Source organism: Poecilia formosa, unplaced genomic scaffold (genome assembly GCF_000485575.1).
Source record: "Poecilia formosa unplaced genomic scaffold, Poecilia_formosa-5.1.2 Scaffold157, whole genome shotgun sequence".
NCBI lineage: Eukaryota > Metazoa > Chordata > Actinopteri > Cyprinodontiformes > Poeciliidae > Poecilia > Poecilia formosa.
In genome coordinates this window covers 248,765-263,913 of record NW_006800096.1, presented here as the reverse complement: position 1 = coordinate 263,913, position 15,149 = coordinate 248,765, and the positions used below count along the sequence as shown (strand labels likewise).

The 15,149-nt window shown below is 39.0% G+C and overlaps 2 long non-coding RNA genes across 2 annotated transcripts in view; both read left to right on the top strand.

Annotated features, from left to right (window-relative positions):
* Window positions 1-15,149, top strand: part of LOC103146364 (uncharacterized) — a 183,242-nt gene that overhangs the window by 121,669 nt on the left and 46,424 nt on the right. The gene's annotated exons all lie outside the window — the stretch shown is intronic.
* Window positions 321-14,586, top strand: LOC107837602 (uncharacterized). Its single transcript, XR_001663643.1, has 2 exons — window positions 321-3,469; window positions 14,326-14,586. It is a non-coding gene; the product is annotated as an uncharacterized LOC107837602 (long non-coding RNA).

Below are 15,149 nucleotides of genomic sequence, written 5' to 3'. Positions count from 1 at the left end.
GATGCAAATGCATAAATATGGTAGAGAATTACACAGGAGTTGGAGCTGAGGCGACTCAGAGATGCTGCTGTTTGCCTGGTTAAGATATTCAGTTTTCTGCAATCTTCAGCTATCCTAGTTCCCCCCGCCCCCTCACACACACGTGAGAATACACATTTTGAGCTGTGTACCTTCAATTTGAATTGTATTCAAATGAGAATCAAATAGCCCAGATGGTTCAAAGAACACGTCAGCAATGTTGTCTTAAACAGACATGGTGTTTGTTTTCACACTGTGGAGAGTGGGCGGAAGTTTAAACCCAATCGTACCATTCACTATGCACACATCATCAAACCTATAGAACATTCAACGGTGTTCGTATGAGAGCTGTATAATATATTTAATTGGATTTGGAATTGCAGTCGATGTTTGAAATATCGCAATGGCAAAAGACCGTTTGGATGTCGTACCTTGGTAGGCGTTTGCACTCTGCATGTTGAAAACAGATTGGACAAGTTGATTGGACTCTCTGAAGACTGAAATACAAAACCTCTCAAATAATGGGGCAAATATGTTGATAATGGAGAAGGACATCATTAGTATGAGAATTTTAATCACTATGGACGTTGTCATCTCTCTACTTTATAGAAATCTTACTCTTCATATTGCCATCTATTCAAATCTTCTGTATGACATTATATAGTGCTATAAAAGTAATGAACCCCTTAGAGATTTCTTCTATTTCCAGTGGTGTTTCAAAATAAGCAGTGTCGATGTCATGAAAAGAGAATCGGAATAAATAGTTTTTCAAATGGCAATTTAATTTATGAAGAGAAACAAGCTATTGAATTTATTTTTTTTAGCATTTTATTTTAACTATGATTAACAACATTTTTGGAATAATTTTAGTTTCGCCAACCAAAACAAGACCTTGTTACTGCCAGATGCGCAAAAATGATTTGTAAAGCACATTTCAGGAATGAGGCAGTTCAAGGTACTTTACGTCATGAAGTCACAAAAGTCATAGAAACACAGTCAAATATTGAAACATTGCATTGTGTCGATGAATTTCAAAATGTTGATTGTTTCATTAATGATATTTCCAGTGTTGTTGGTCTGCATGAGCCAGTTCTCCATATGGACTGGACAGTGGAGCATTGGACGGCGAACTATTAGAAATGCTGGGTCGTACAGATAGGAGCTTGGTATTGCCAGCCATGAATGGAAGTTGTCTGAGGTTATATCTCAAAAAGGTTTGAGCCGCGATTTGATTCAAAAATAGCACAGATCAGAATATTTGTATTTTTTATTTTTTATTTTTTTTTTTAAATCAAATTAATGCTGTCAGGTTTCTTGATTAAGATGCATTGTGGACTGTAGCGGGTTCATCCTGAAAAGGTTGTCAGTCAATTGCAGGCTCAAGATTGACAGACCATTGTCCCACTCATCACATGAAGTGCACTCAGATGGACCTTAGTCAACAATGAGGCTACAGCACAAGAAATTTTATTATGTGGGCATTTTTGAGTATATTGCCTGAAATTGAGATGGAAGATTTTAGAAAGCCAATGATTCTACGGTGCAGCCCAAATGGTTTACCTTAGTGGTTCTTTTTTTTTTTTTTCCCCAGCTCCCTTCTCCTCTCCCATTTACAGTAACCAGAAAAGAAAATGCAGCCTCTTTCTTTATACCTTTAAAAGAAAAACAAATGTCTTGGTGTGTTATAAACGGTGTTGCTTTTATTGAGAAGAACAACCTTCATTTGTACTGAACTGGAAACTTGAACAAAAATTGTTGAAATGAATTAGATCTGTTTTTTTAAAGTCTTCTCAATATTGGAATAAAAAAAATGAAAAACAATAGCCTGCTGAGGATAAAACGTATAAAAGGAGTTTTAGTGTGGAGGAAAAAAAACCCTATTCTGTAAAAAAAAAAAAAAAAAAAATCGTCTGGATTACAACTAAGAGGCTAAGAAGCACATGAGCTCACAAAAGCACAAGAGCGAGGCCACAGGAGGATGACGGTCACCCTTGGCTTTATCTGAGACAGATGACAGCAAAGCCTGTATTGGAGCAAACGCTCCTGCACTCAGATCAGATGATCAGCAGGGAGACGGATCTGCAGATGGACGGAGGTTGTTTTGTAAAGGGCAGAACACACTGGGGGTGAATGATGCAAGGGGAAAAAAAAAAAAACACACCTCCTTTAATTTATGTTTACCAAGCCTAAACTGGCAGCTGCAGCAGACTGCAGCTCTGTGGAGTGGCCTTCTGATTCTTCATGGCTTAATGTGGCGTCGCCTTTGTGCAAATATTACAGGCCACTCCTAATTTCATTTTTTTTTTCAAATATGAAACATGTTTTTTTTTTTTTTATCTTCTTAAACAATCATGACAGATTTTATTTTATTTTTCCCCCCCAGCCTGTAAAAGCTGTTCACATTCCCCACCTCACCCAGCTGGACCACTGTCGACCTCCTGCTGCTGTAATTTCTGCTGTGAGTATGAGGTAATCCTTCCCCAACAAAGCACATACGCCTGCTATTGTTAAAAAAGAAATGATTAGCGCCTCTTTGACTCAAGTGAGGAAGAACACACATTGACGTGGAGAATCAGGTGAACGGAGGGGATCGTGACTCAAGCAACTAGAAAAAGAGGATTGAACTAATCCCTGGGCCCAGATACAGAAAAGTGGATATAAACGAAACATTGTTCATCTGAGTTTTAATACACGCATGTAAAATACACATAATACACATTTTGTCACTTTACAAGCGCAAACTCAAGTGACTTTTATTGGGAACATCTGTAGTAAGAATACTAATATGGGGACTTCTGAAAATCATTTGTTGAACTGGATTTTTGTTTAGGGGCATCATGTAAAAGGGGAGGTGCACTGAGGAATGCAACACAAATAATTTCCTTCTTTTTCCACTATAATGCACCACAAGAATTCTCGGTGACTCAAAACTAAATAGCAGTGTAGCAGGGAATGGTGTTTTGTCTGTAGCTGTTATTGATGCGGCCGGACCCACAAAAATAACGCAAAAACTCTTTGTCATTTTACTTATTTTGGTCACGATCCCCTGCGCTTGCTGGAGTCCATACTTTGATGCATTTTCTTGCTCGCTTGACTCAAACAGACCCTAATCGCTTCTTCTTCTTCTTCTTCTTCTTCACAGTAGTAGACATCTGTGCTTTGTTGTGGAAAGATTACATCACACTCAAAGCAGAAATTACAGCTGCCGTAACCTTAGAAGGCTAACAGCGGTCCATCCGGGTTAGACGGAATATGTGAAACCGAAAAGGGAGTGCAGAATCCTTTGTTTTCTCAGAGTGTTTTCAGAAATGCTCAGTGGGTGGCGGGAGAGGGATAGAGGTTATAACGGCATGACTGAACCCACGGTAGCGGGGTGTCGGAACAGGACATGCAGCGCACCGGCGGTTCTAAGCATCTGCTCATGGGAAAAATCAATCGCCTAATTTCCAAGGTGAAGCTGGNCTCCTGATGAAGTTTTTCTTTTTTCTTCTTCTCTAACTACACTCATCAAACTGCCACAAAGAAAAAGGGGTCGTTTTGCACCTCAACAAGACGAGGGAGTGTAAAACAAATCAGACAACATATATATTTTCTTGCTCGATACACAGAAGACTGACAGGGCCTCTTGAAAATATTTGCTGCAACAGAAGAGAAAGAAGTATTCTTTTTTTTTCAGCCCAGGTAGAAGGGAGTGAGCTCTTACAGTATCGGTGATACCAGCTCTTCTTTTCTAATGTCTTTTCCCACCCATTTGTTCATTTCTCTCTGTACATCGAGGCCTTTCTGTCTGAAGCTAGCTGGATTGTAGCCAGCAAGAGCCATTCTGTCCCATTATGTGGTGCTGTAAAAAAAAAAAGAAAAAAGAAAAACAGCTGTTCCAATTCCACCCTGGTGAATAGGTTAAATGGCGAAACAAGAAGCAGGGGGCTTTTTTGTCACGGTCTAAATTGAGCGACGAGTTCTTGAGGTTGGACTGTTCCTTCACGGCTGCCTTCCAGCTTTTGATTTCCAATTAGAGACCACTCAGTCCTGCAGCCACTTCGGACAGCCAGCCCTCTCTGCTCCCCTTGTGGATACGTGTGCGAGTGTGGCTGCAAAACATAAGATCGTAAGAAAGATGGGGGAACCATGTAGAAAACAATTGTTTTCCCCCCAACGATCAACATAAATTAATACTTATAAGCACTCCATAAACAAGAAAAATGAGTGTGCCAGGAAAGTTTAGGTCCTAACATTTGTATCGACGCCTCTCAGGTTAAAATTTACTCGCTTGCCTGTGCAGGGTCCTGGGGTTGGACTCACAGGACAGCTAAACACTCATGCCCACGCTCACACCTGAGGGCAATTTAGACAAGACCACCCAAAACAATGGTTATTTTTATTTGCTCTGGGAGAAACCAATTGCAGATGTTGCTATATTTTGAAGATAAGTCACAAATGTCATTGCTAAATCAGATGTTTGGCTTGCTTCAAAGCATATAAAGTTAAAGTTGAGCGGAAGGACAAAGTGTGGTAGAATAATGTGGACATGTTTCAGTGAAAATCACTCTAGAAGTTAGAAGCCCATAAACTTTTATTGGTATTACACTGCAAACACTCAAAATCTCACCATTTTTTTTTTTTGTTTAATTTCTAGTGCAAATATCTTACTAAACTTAAAATGAGACTAAACTAACTTACAAGGAATCAGTCAGCAAGATAGAGGAGAATCATTTAAATCAACAATTCCCTAATATTTATGGAAACCTGCTAGTTCCACTGGCAGATTATTTCACTTATGACAAAGGAAAAATGTGTTGCTATAAGTGAGATAAATCTGCTGGTGAAACTAATACTTTAAAAAAAAAAAAATCAGTATTCAACAATTATTACTGAAAACTATTTAAACAGTCTTGCCGAAAGGTTGCTCAGAAGTTAGTTTTGGATTATTTTAAATGTGCTAAGATATTTGAGTTAGAAACTTGACAGAGATACTTGGGGAGATTTTGTGGAGTTGCAGTGCATAAAATACTTAGATTTTCGGAAAACCAGTATTTTGAGCCTTCATTAGCCGTATCAGCCACATTTATCAAAACCAACAGAAATTAACTACTGAAATAGATACTTTGAAATACGATGCATCAACCTCTAAATGTTGTTTTTGAAGAATGGAAACTGTGTTAAGCAAACTGATGAATGTAAAAATGAAGCAATGAACATATGCTGAATAAATTGAAAGGTAAGGGTAAGTGTTCAGTGCTCTCCACATGCAAACGAATGCCACTTTCCCTTTCGCCCCTCAATTGATCTCGGAGACAAATTTCCCTGACAGAATATTAACCTTCAGTCCTTTATCTCCAAGACATTAAAGACTATAGGTGTGTATGAGCATAATGTAAAGCAGAATAAGGGTAAATCAGGTTTGGGCAGAGCTTCCAGAACATGTCTGGGAACGAGGAAGATTAACAACTAAACACTTATTTGTTTTTTTTTTTGTTTTTGTTTTTTTTTTGTTAATGCACACAGTTTTCCCCATTGAGCATTCATGGGATTAACATATTAATTTGGACATGCGATTTATAAGTTTCGGGAAAACTTGGACTATATGTCAGGTAAGAATAGGTATGTTTTGACCATCAGAGCTACCGTATCCCCTGTTTTTGCCTTAATCGTGTCCCTGCTGCTGTGCGCTGAGTGTTCTGTGATGAATGAGACAAGTCAAGACCGGTCGTGTCAAAACGACTGTCTCTTGAGAAAGCTGATGTCCTTGTCCAAGAGCTGCAGTCTCAGAGGGACGCACGATACACCACCTCACACTAAAAAAAATCCCACCAAGGACAGATGATGTCTTAAATTTAATCCAAATTCTTGGATAGAGGTCAACCTTGCTAAGCCAAAAGATGTATGTAACTAAAAAGGCAATTTTTGCATACTGCATAATAAATAAAACACATGACCTAAACAGCGACATTTACAAAATGTTTTTTATTATTTTAGCTTATGAAGTCTTACAACATTGATGGTAAAAAAGAAAAAAGGATTTGGTTTAAAGAGATGAGGTAAAATGCTGCAATGACAAGATTTTTATTTGCTCTGTGTAACATAAGGTAGAGCTCCTCCTCCCCCACCTGTTAATGCTTGCTGTCACCCAGCTAACCAAAGCTAACTTGTTGGTTGGAAACATAAAAAAAAATAATGTTCTTAATACTAGAAGAGCATGTATATCAACAGTGCTATAGGCATTCTGCTTATCTTAGTTGAGTAATCAGAATGCAACATTGCATTCTGATCACTCAGAATGCAATGTTGTGTGTGTATGTATATATATATATATATATATATATAAAATATGGGAAATTATATATTCCATTTTTATATTTCAGAAGTTTAGTAATTTCACATTACTGATATGTGGGCTTATGTCTTTAACTGTTTTTATAGTTACAGTGACAACAAATCTTTTATTCTGCTCAAACTCTGCTTCTAAGTAATATATTTTTGAGTGGATGGACTCACTTTTAAAGCCGCTCCTGATATACAGCTGAAACCACATACTTACAAATGCTGCATAAAAACACACATCACCATGTTTCTTTTTACAATCTGATCTTAAATCAAATTTTAGTCCGCTCCTCCAGACAGAATTAGTGTAACTGAGTCAGGCAGTAAACTTTCTAGGGAACTGAGATCAAGACTTTGTGATGGCCACCCCTAAACATTGACATGTTTGGCCCAAACCACTTTGTAAGTAATTTTGCGGTATGCTTAAGTTTTATTTGGAAAAACTGTTTGTGCCTTGTGTCCAAGGTTAAACTTCCTATCTAATGTCTTAAAATGATTTTTCAGTATTTCCACAAATGATTCTGGCCTCATGATGTCTATTTTGTGAAGTATTTCAGTCCATCCGGCAGGAAATTACTCCCTCAACATGATGCTGTCACCCCTTGTACTTTGGAGTTGGGATGGTGTTTTCAGGCTTGCAAGCTTCTCCTTTTCCCTCCAAATGTACCAGTGGTCATTATGGCCAAACATGTCAAGTTTAGTTTTATCAGACTACATGCTGGTTACGCCATACTTGCATGTAAATCTTTAGGCTTCTGGAAATTACATACATGAGAATGAGTTAAATCTGTGAGGGTGAACAGTTCTCTTCTTAATAACCTCACTGATTTCTTCAGAGTTTTGATAATGTCGTAGGAGGAAGCAGTGTATTTGAGTTGTGGCCTTAAAAAGAGCATCCTCAGGTGTTCCTTCATTTATCTCAAAGGCGGTAAATCAAGGAGAAGCTTGCAAAGCCATAAGATTATCTGGGATTTCACAAGTTGTTTAAAGACATGTTAATCTTAGTGCATTAAATTTGAAGAAAGTAAGCCTTGGAAAGTAAATCCCTAAAATAAATGTCTCAGTAATCATCAAATGCATATAGTGGGTGCGGTCACATCCGAGCTACAGGAGAAAACATTCAATCTTGATATTAAACAGTGAGTGAACTATACACCCACCACAACATCATGTTCAGGGCTGGGCCAAGATTGTTTTGGGGCTTCAGAAGAATTTGATGTGGGGCACCTTTTGCTGTGAAGAACAGAAATGAGGAATCTGGGTGAGAAGGTCAAGTGTAATTAGCTTAGCTTAAAACCAGCTGTGGATAACTGATTGTTTGCTGGGGAGTAGTCGAGAACAAACCGAGCTCAAACACACATTTAAAACAATTCTTTCATCGATCATAATACGCAAGAATCTTAACAGACAATCCAAATTCTTTGTCAGACATTTTAACCATGCAGCAACACGGAGAAGGACAGAAAAAGCAAATGAGGTGGATTAGCAGTGCTTGTTCTTAATAGTGTCATCCAGGAAATGGGGAATATATTTACCTCTGACCAGGATGTTGATCTGTTATGTCGTGAGTCCTCAAACTGTCACACAGCAACAATCTTGAGTCTTAAGTCTTCAGTCTTAAAAAAAACTGACTGATACCAGAGATTTATTGCCCACAGTATCTCCATCCACAACAACCCTGAAAATGTTTGGTTGATATGAGTTATGGCAACATTTATTTTCTCTTTAGAACAAATAAAATATCTTTCAATTGAAGGGAATTATGCCTTGGGTTGGCTCTGATATTATGTTTTCCTAATATTGTACAGCCTTAGCTAAAAAGGATTCAAACAAAGTTTAAAGGACAAATTGCACCGTGTTTCTGAAACATGAACTAATGGTCGAACTAAGCAACTATTGGTTGAATAAAAAAAAATCTGTGCATTAACAGTAACTTGCCCATTCTTTCGCATCGCACAGGCTTTTTGTAATCCCCAGTACCACTACCACTGACCACTGCAAACATCCCGTAAATCCTTCTCGTCAGTTCAGACAAGACGGCACAAAGAACAGACTTCTCAGCTTTCTTTCTTTCTTTTTGGGGTGGGTTGGAGTTTTTGAAGTTTCCTGCTGTGCTGTGGGTTCTTCCCAGCATAACTAAGACGCTGAAAGCAGCTTATCTGCTTAAAACAGGAAACGGAGAACTTGCGGCGGGTGGGAAAAAAAATAAAAAAATAAAAAAAGGTGTCTGAGTCCTCGTCTATTTCCTGGTTCACAGAGAGGGCTTATTGAAGGAACTTGTTTCTTCCACTAGAGTCTCTCTCCACCATCCCCAGTCGTCTAATACATTTAGGCCCCCGCTTCCTCCATTGGTTTTGATAGGCCAGGCGTCCAAATTTCCTCCGCAGGACTCGGGTAAAATCAATAATCCTCAGTTGAGTGCAGAAGGAAAACCCTATATTAACAAGACAATGTGATTAGAGCAATAGGAGTGTGAAGTGGGCTATGGGCATGGTAGTTATTCTGCCTTCTACATATGAATGCTGTTGAATTTGAGCATTATCATTCTTCCTGAGTCAGGTTTGTGGCACCAGGTATTACTTTTAAAAGAATGGTACCTCCTCCTGATTATCTCCTTTCCATTTTTATTAAGTTGGACCTTTCCCTTTGGATGCTTTTCTACCAAACAAGCCAAATGCTAATGTCATTGAAACCCCAGGTGCTTCTAGTGGCTCTTGAAGTTTGACATCAGTCCCTGCTACCTTCCTCCCCTGAGCCCAATTTTCCCTGCATGAAGCTTCAAGGTCCTCAGCTGAGCTCTCTGTTTAGCAACAACAGCCGTACAACAGTGCGAATGTGTGTCAGACAGAATGGTAATGAGTATCCGTGAGACCCAACCCCGATCTCTCCCCCCCTCCTTTCTGTCTGAAAATAGATTTGTTCCTACATGCAAAACGGATATTGTAATCACATTTTCTTGTCCCTGATCCACCTGGGGATTTGTACCGTGCACACCAAAAATGTAAATGAATGCAGCGAGATAGACATCACTGGTGATAAATCACATTACCTCCAAATTCTGCTTAAGAACACAACCAGACTGCACAGTAAGCAACACCGATGGTAGTATATTAGCTCACCAGTTAGCCATTTCCCTCACTGTACATCTTGTTCTACTTAATTTATCCTGTTTCTTTTTGGTTTGCGTTATTGTGCATTTACAAGAAAGCAGTTTTGTGCTTTTGGGAGAAAGTGGACAGAAAAGAGGCCAGTGCTGTAAAAGGTCAATAGAATACATTTAGAATTTAACCACCAGAAATTTTCTGATGGATTTCCAGTCTTTGCTAAAGAGAATTTGTTATTGTGGTAAAATTTGTATCGGCTGGTCAGAGCCCAACAAAATCAAATATTAACAACGACGACAACAAAAACCCCTCACATTTTGGACAGATTGAAAATGCAACTGAATGAACAATGACATGTTTATAGTGAACTAAAAGTATGATTTGCTATGTTTCATAAAATAAATGCACTCTTGGATTTATATCAGTAATCCCAGTTTTATTTTATCCTTGACCTTAGGTATAAATATTCCCATTCTTTAAAACAGGAAATGCCGCTAAAATGAGGCAGATGTACATTGATCTCCCAATATACAAGAAATATGCTCTTCAACTTGCTCAGATGTGCAGTCAGAGCAATAATTAAAACATTTGAAACAACTGGAACGCTACTAGTCCTCATAAAATTTCCTGTAAATCATAGAAGTGATTACCATGTTGCTGTGACTTAATTAACACATTGCCAAAGGGACTATTCTTGGCCAGCCAGTTATTCTCTTGTTGTGGCACTGTGGAGTTTTTGCGGGGCACATAGTCCATGAGTTTATTTCGGCTTTGGTTCTGTGAATTGAATGTCCGCAGTTAGACTAACAAGCTTTGGGAGAAGCAGGAAATCCAAGCACACAGGGTGAGATAATAAATTATCTTGGAGACTTATGGGAGAAGGAGTACTTTTGTGTGCATTTGTTTGAGCACATTTGTTTGCTCAGTGTGGTTATATAACACTGCGAAGAAAAAAAAAAAGACTTACTGGTAATAGATGAGGTTCCTGCTTGCGCCCTTTTTGCCTCCACCCTTAAAATGTTGAAAAAGCGACAGATATTAATGCAAGTTGGACACACGTAGGATCCTCAAGGGAAACTATCTAAGATGTTTCATGTCCTCCTCCTTGTCACCCCTTCTTCTGACAGGGACTGCACCTAACCCCCGAGTCTGTATAATGCTAGCAGACCGTCATTTTTCAACAGAACTTGTGACAACCTCCTCCTTGCATTAAAGTTTGGCTTTCTGTACGTTGTAATTTGCTGACATTTCTTTTTTCTTTCTCTTTCTCTCCTTCTTATCCCCACTGCCCACCCTTCCTTTGTTCCACCAACACCGCGCTCACAGATGTTACCAACTGTTCCACACTAGGTAAGTCATTTTATTTTTCATAGCACAGTCCTCCAGAGTGAGTTGTCTTGTTATTTTGGGAGTGATGCAAATGCATAAATATGGTAGAGAATTACACAGGAGTTGGAGCTGAGGCGACTCAGAGATGCTGCTGTTTGCCTGGTTAAGATATTCAGTTTTCTGCAATCTTCAGCTATCCTAGTTCCCCCCGCCCCCTCACACACACGTGAGAATACACATTTTGAGCTGTGTACCTTCAATTTGAATTGTATTCAAATGAGAATCAAATAGCCCAGATGGTTCAAAGAACACGTCAGCAATGTTGTCTTAAACAGACATGGTGTTTGTTTTCACACTGTGGAGAGTGGGCGGAAGTTTAAACCCAATCGTACCATTCACTATGCACACATCATCAAACCTATAGAACATTCAACGGTGTTCGTATGAGAGCTGTATAATATATTTAATTGGATTTGGAATTGCAGTCGATGTTTGAAATATCGCAATGGCAAAAGACCGTTTGGATGTCGTACCTTGGTAGGCGTTTGCACTCTGCATGTTGAAAACAGATTGGACAAGTTGATTGGACTCTCTGAAGACTGAAATACAAAACCTCTCAAATAATGGGGCAAATATGTTGATAATGGAGAAGGACATCATTAGTATGAGAATTTTAATCACTATGGACGTTGTCATCTCTCTACTTTATAGAAATCTTACTCTTCATATTGCCATCTATTCAAATCTTCTGTATGACATTATATAGTGCTATAAAAGTAATGAACCCCTTAGAGATTTCTTCTATTTCCAGTGGTGTTTCAAAATAAGCAGTGTCGATGTCATGAAAAGAGAATCGGAATAAATAGTTTTTCAAATGGCAATTTAATTTATGAAGAGAAACAAGCTATTGAATTTATTTTTTTTAGCATTTTATTTTAACTATGATTAACAACATTTTTGGAATAATTTTAGTTTCGCCAACCAAAACAAGACCTTGTTACTGCCAGATGCGCAAAAATGATTTGTAAAGCACATTTCAGGAATGAGGCAGTTCAAGGTACTTTACGTCATGAAGTCACAAAAGTCATAGAAACACAGTCAAATATTGAAACATTGCATTGTGTCGATGAATTTCAAAATGTTGATTGTTTCATTAATGATATTTCCAGTGTTGTTGGTCTGCATGAGCCAGTTCTCCATATGGACTGGACAGTGGAGCATTGGACGGCGAACTATTAGAAATGCTGGGTCGTACAGATAGGAGCTTGGTATTGCCAGCCATGAATGGAAGTTGTCTGAGGTTATATCTCAAAAAGGTTTGAGCCGCGATTTGATTCAAAAATAGCACAGATCAGAATATTTGTATTTTTTATTTTTTATTTTTTTTTTTAAATCAAATTAATGCTGTCAGGTTTCTTGATTAAGATGCATTGTGGACTGTAGCGGGTTCATCCTGAAAAGGTTGTCAGTCAATTGCAGGCTCAAGATTGACAGACCATTGTCCCACTCATCACATGAAGTGCACTCAGATGGACCTTAGTCAACAATGAGGCTACAGCACAAGAAATTTTATTATGTGGGCATTTTTGAGTATATTGCCTGAAATTGAGATGGAAGATTTTAGAAAGCCAATGATTCTACGGTGCAGCCCAAATGGTTTACCTTAGTGGTTCTTTTTTTTTTTTTTCCCCAGCTCCCTTCTCCTCTCCCATTTACAGTAACCAGAAAAGAAAATGCAGCCTCTTTCTTTATACCTTTAAAAGAAAAACAAATGTCTTGGTGTGTTATAAACGGTGTTGCTTTTATTGAGAAGAACAACCTTCATTTGTACTGAACTGGAAACTTGAACAAAAATTGTTGAAATGAATTAGATCTGTTTTTTTAAAGTCTTCTCAATATTGGAATAAAAAAAATGAAAAACAATAGCCTGCTGAGGATAAAACGTATAAAAGGAGTTTTAGTGTGGAGGAAAAAAAACCCTATTCTGTAAAAAAAAAAAAAAAAAAAATCGTCTGGATTACAACTAAGAGGCTAAGAAGCACATGAGCTCACAAAAGCACAAGAGCGAGGCCACAGGAGGATGACGGTCACCCTTGGCTTTATCTGAGACAGATGACAGCAAAGCCTGTATTGGAGCAAACGCTCCTGCACTCAGATCAGATGATCAGCAGGGAGACGGATCTGCAGATGGACGGAGGTTGTTTTGTAAAGGGCAGAACACACTGGGGGTGAATGATGCAAGGGGAAAAAAAAAAAAACACACCTCCTTTAATTTATGTTTACCAAGCCTAAACTGGCAGCTGCAGCAGACTGCAGCTCTGTGGAGTGGCCTTCTGATTCTTCATGGCTTAATGTGGCGTCGCCTTTGTGCAAATATTACAGGCCACTCCTAATTTCATTTTTTTTTTCAAATATGAAACATGTTTTTTTTTTTTTTATCTTCTTAAACAATCATGACAGATTTTATTTTATTTTTCCCCCCCAGCCTGTAAAAGCTGTTCACATTCCCCACCTCACCCAGCTGGACCACTGTCGACCTCCTGCTGCTGTAATTTCTGCTGTGAGTATGAGGTAATCCTTCCCCAACAAAGCACATACGCCTGCTATTGTTAAAAAAGAAATGATTAGCGCCTCTTTGACTCAAGTGAGGAAGAACACACATTGACGTGGAGAATCAGGTGAACGGAGGGGATCGTGACTCAAGCAACTAGAAAAAGAGGATTGAACTAATCCCTGGGCCCAGATACAGAAAAGTGGATATAAACGAAACATTGTTCATCTGAGTTTTAATACACGCATGTAAAATACACATAATACACATTTTGTCACTTTACAAGCGCAAACTCAAGTGACTTTTATTGGGAACATCTGTAGTAAGAATACTAATATGGGGACTTCTGAAAATCATTTGTTGAACTGGATTTTTGTTTAGGGGCATCATGTAAAAGGGGAGGTGCACTGAGGAATGCAACACAAATAATTTCCTTCTTTTTCCACTATAATGCACCACAAGAATTCTCGGTGACTCAAAACTAAATAGCAGTGTAGCAGGGAATGGTGTTTTGTCTGTAGCTGTTATTGATGCGGCCGGACCCACAAAAATAACGCAAAAACTCTTTGTCATTTTACTTATTTTGGTCACGATCCCCTGCGCTTGCTGGAGTCCATACTTTGATGCATTTTCTTGCTCGCTTGACTCAAACAGACCCTAATCGCTTCTTCTTCTTCTTCTTCTTCTTCACAGTAGTAGACATCTGTGCTTTGTTGTGGAAAGATTACATCACACTCAAAGCAGAAATTACAGCTGCCGTAACCTTAGAAGGCTAACAGCGGTCCATCCGGGTTAGACGGAATATGTGAAACCGAAAAGGGAGTGCAGAATCCTTTGTTTTCTCAGAGTGTTTTCAGAAATGCTCAGTGGGTGGCGGGAGAGGGATAGAGGTTATAACGGCATGACTGAACCCACGGTAGCGGGGTGTCGGAACAGGACATGCAGCGCACCGGCGGTTCTAAGCATCTGCTCATGGGAAAAATCAATCGCCTAATTTCCAAGGTGAAGCTGGTGGATTTTATGTGGAGAGGGAAAAAAAAAAAAAAAGATCCAATTCTAAAAATGTGTTGCATCTCAAATGCATCTTTTTCTCTCTTTCTCTCTCTGAGAGCATCCAGATATCTCTTATTGTGTAATTGAAAACTCAGTGCCATGCCACTACAACCAGAACAGTTTGGCCGGTGAAGCATCTGCGAGCAGTTCTGGATCTGGCTCGACTCTTTTGAGGCAGGCGCTGGCAGGCTGATTAAAAAAAAAAAAAAAGAACACCCCTGGCTAGCTGAGAATAATAAGTACCCATGGGAAGCTGCCAGATGGACATTTACTGTGAGCCTAGCTGGAGAGGGAGGAATCTGTCAAACATCACACCGGGCATCTGTGGGGGGGGGGCAGCGCAAGTTCACGTCCACTACAGTGTGTCGGATGAGAGAAGGGCTCTTTGTCGAGACTAAAAGCTGTTGAAATTTTTTTTTTTTTTGAAATATCACATCTAGTTGATGCATTTACCTGCTTTTCAAGGTCAGCAATTCGCATTGCATTAAAGCGCAGCAGTTAGAGTGAGGGCTTTAAATAATGTCCGGATAATGGATGCTGGAAAGATGTTTATCGCCTTTTTCCTCCCTGGACTCAAATGTTAGCCCAGTTTCCTGGCAGTCGCTGGCTGTTAATCAACACTTTACTTAATTTAAAGCTAGACTCAGCTGTGCCGCTCACAGGTGCTTCTCAGTAAATCGGACGACCATGGGAAACTTTGAATTCAGTAATTTAATTCAGAGTATCTCTACAAACATAACGATGCATTTCAGGTTCTATGTTAATTTCCATCA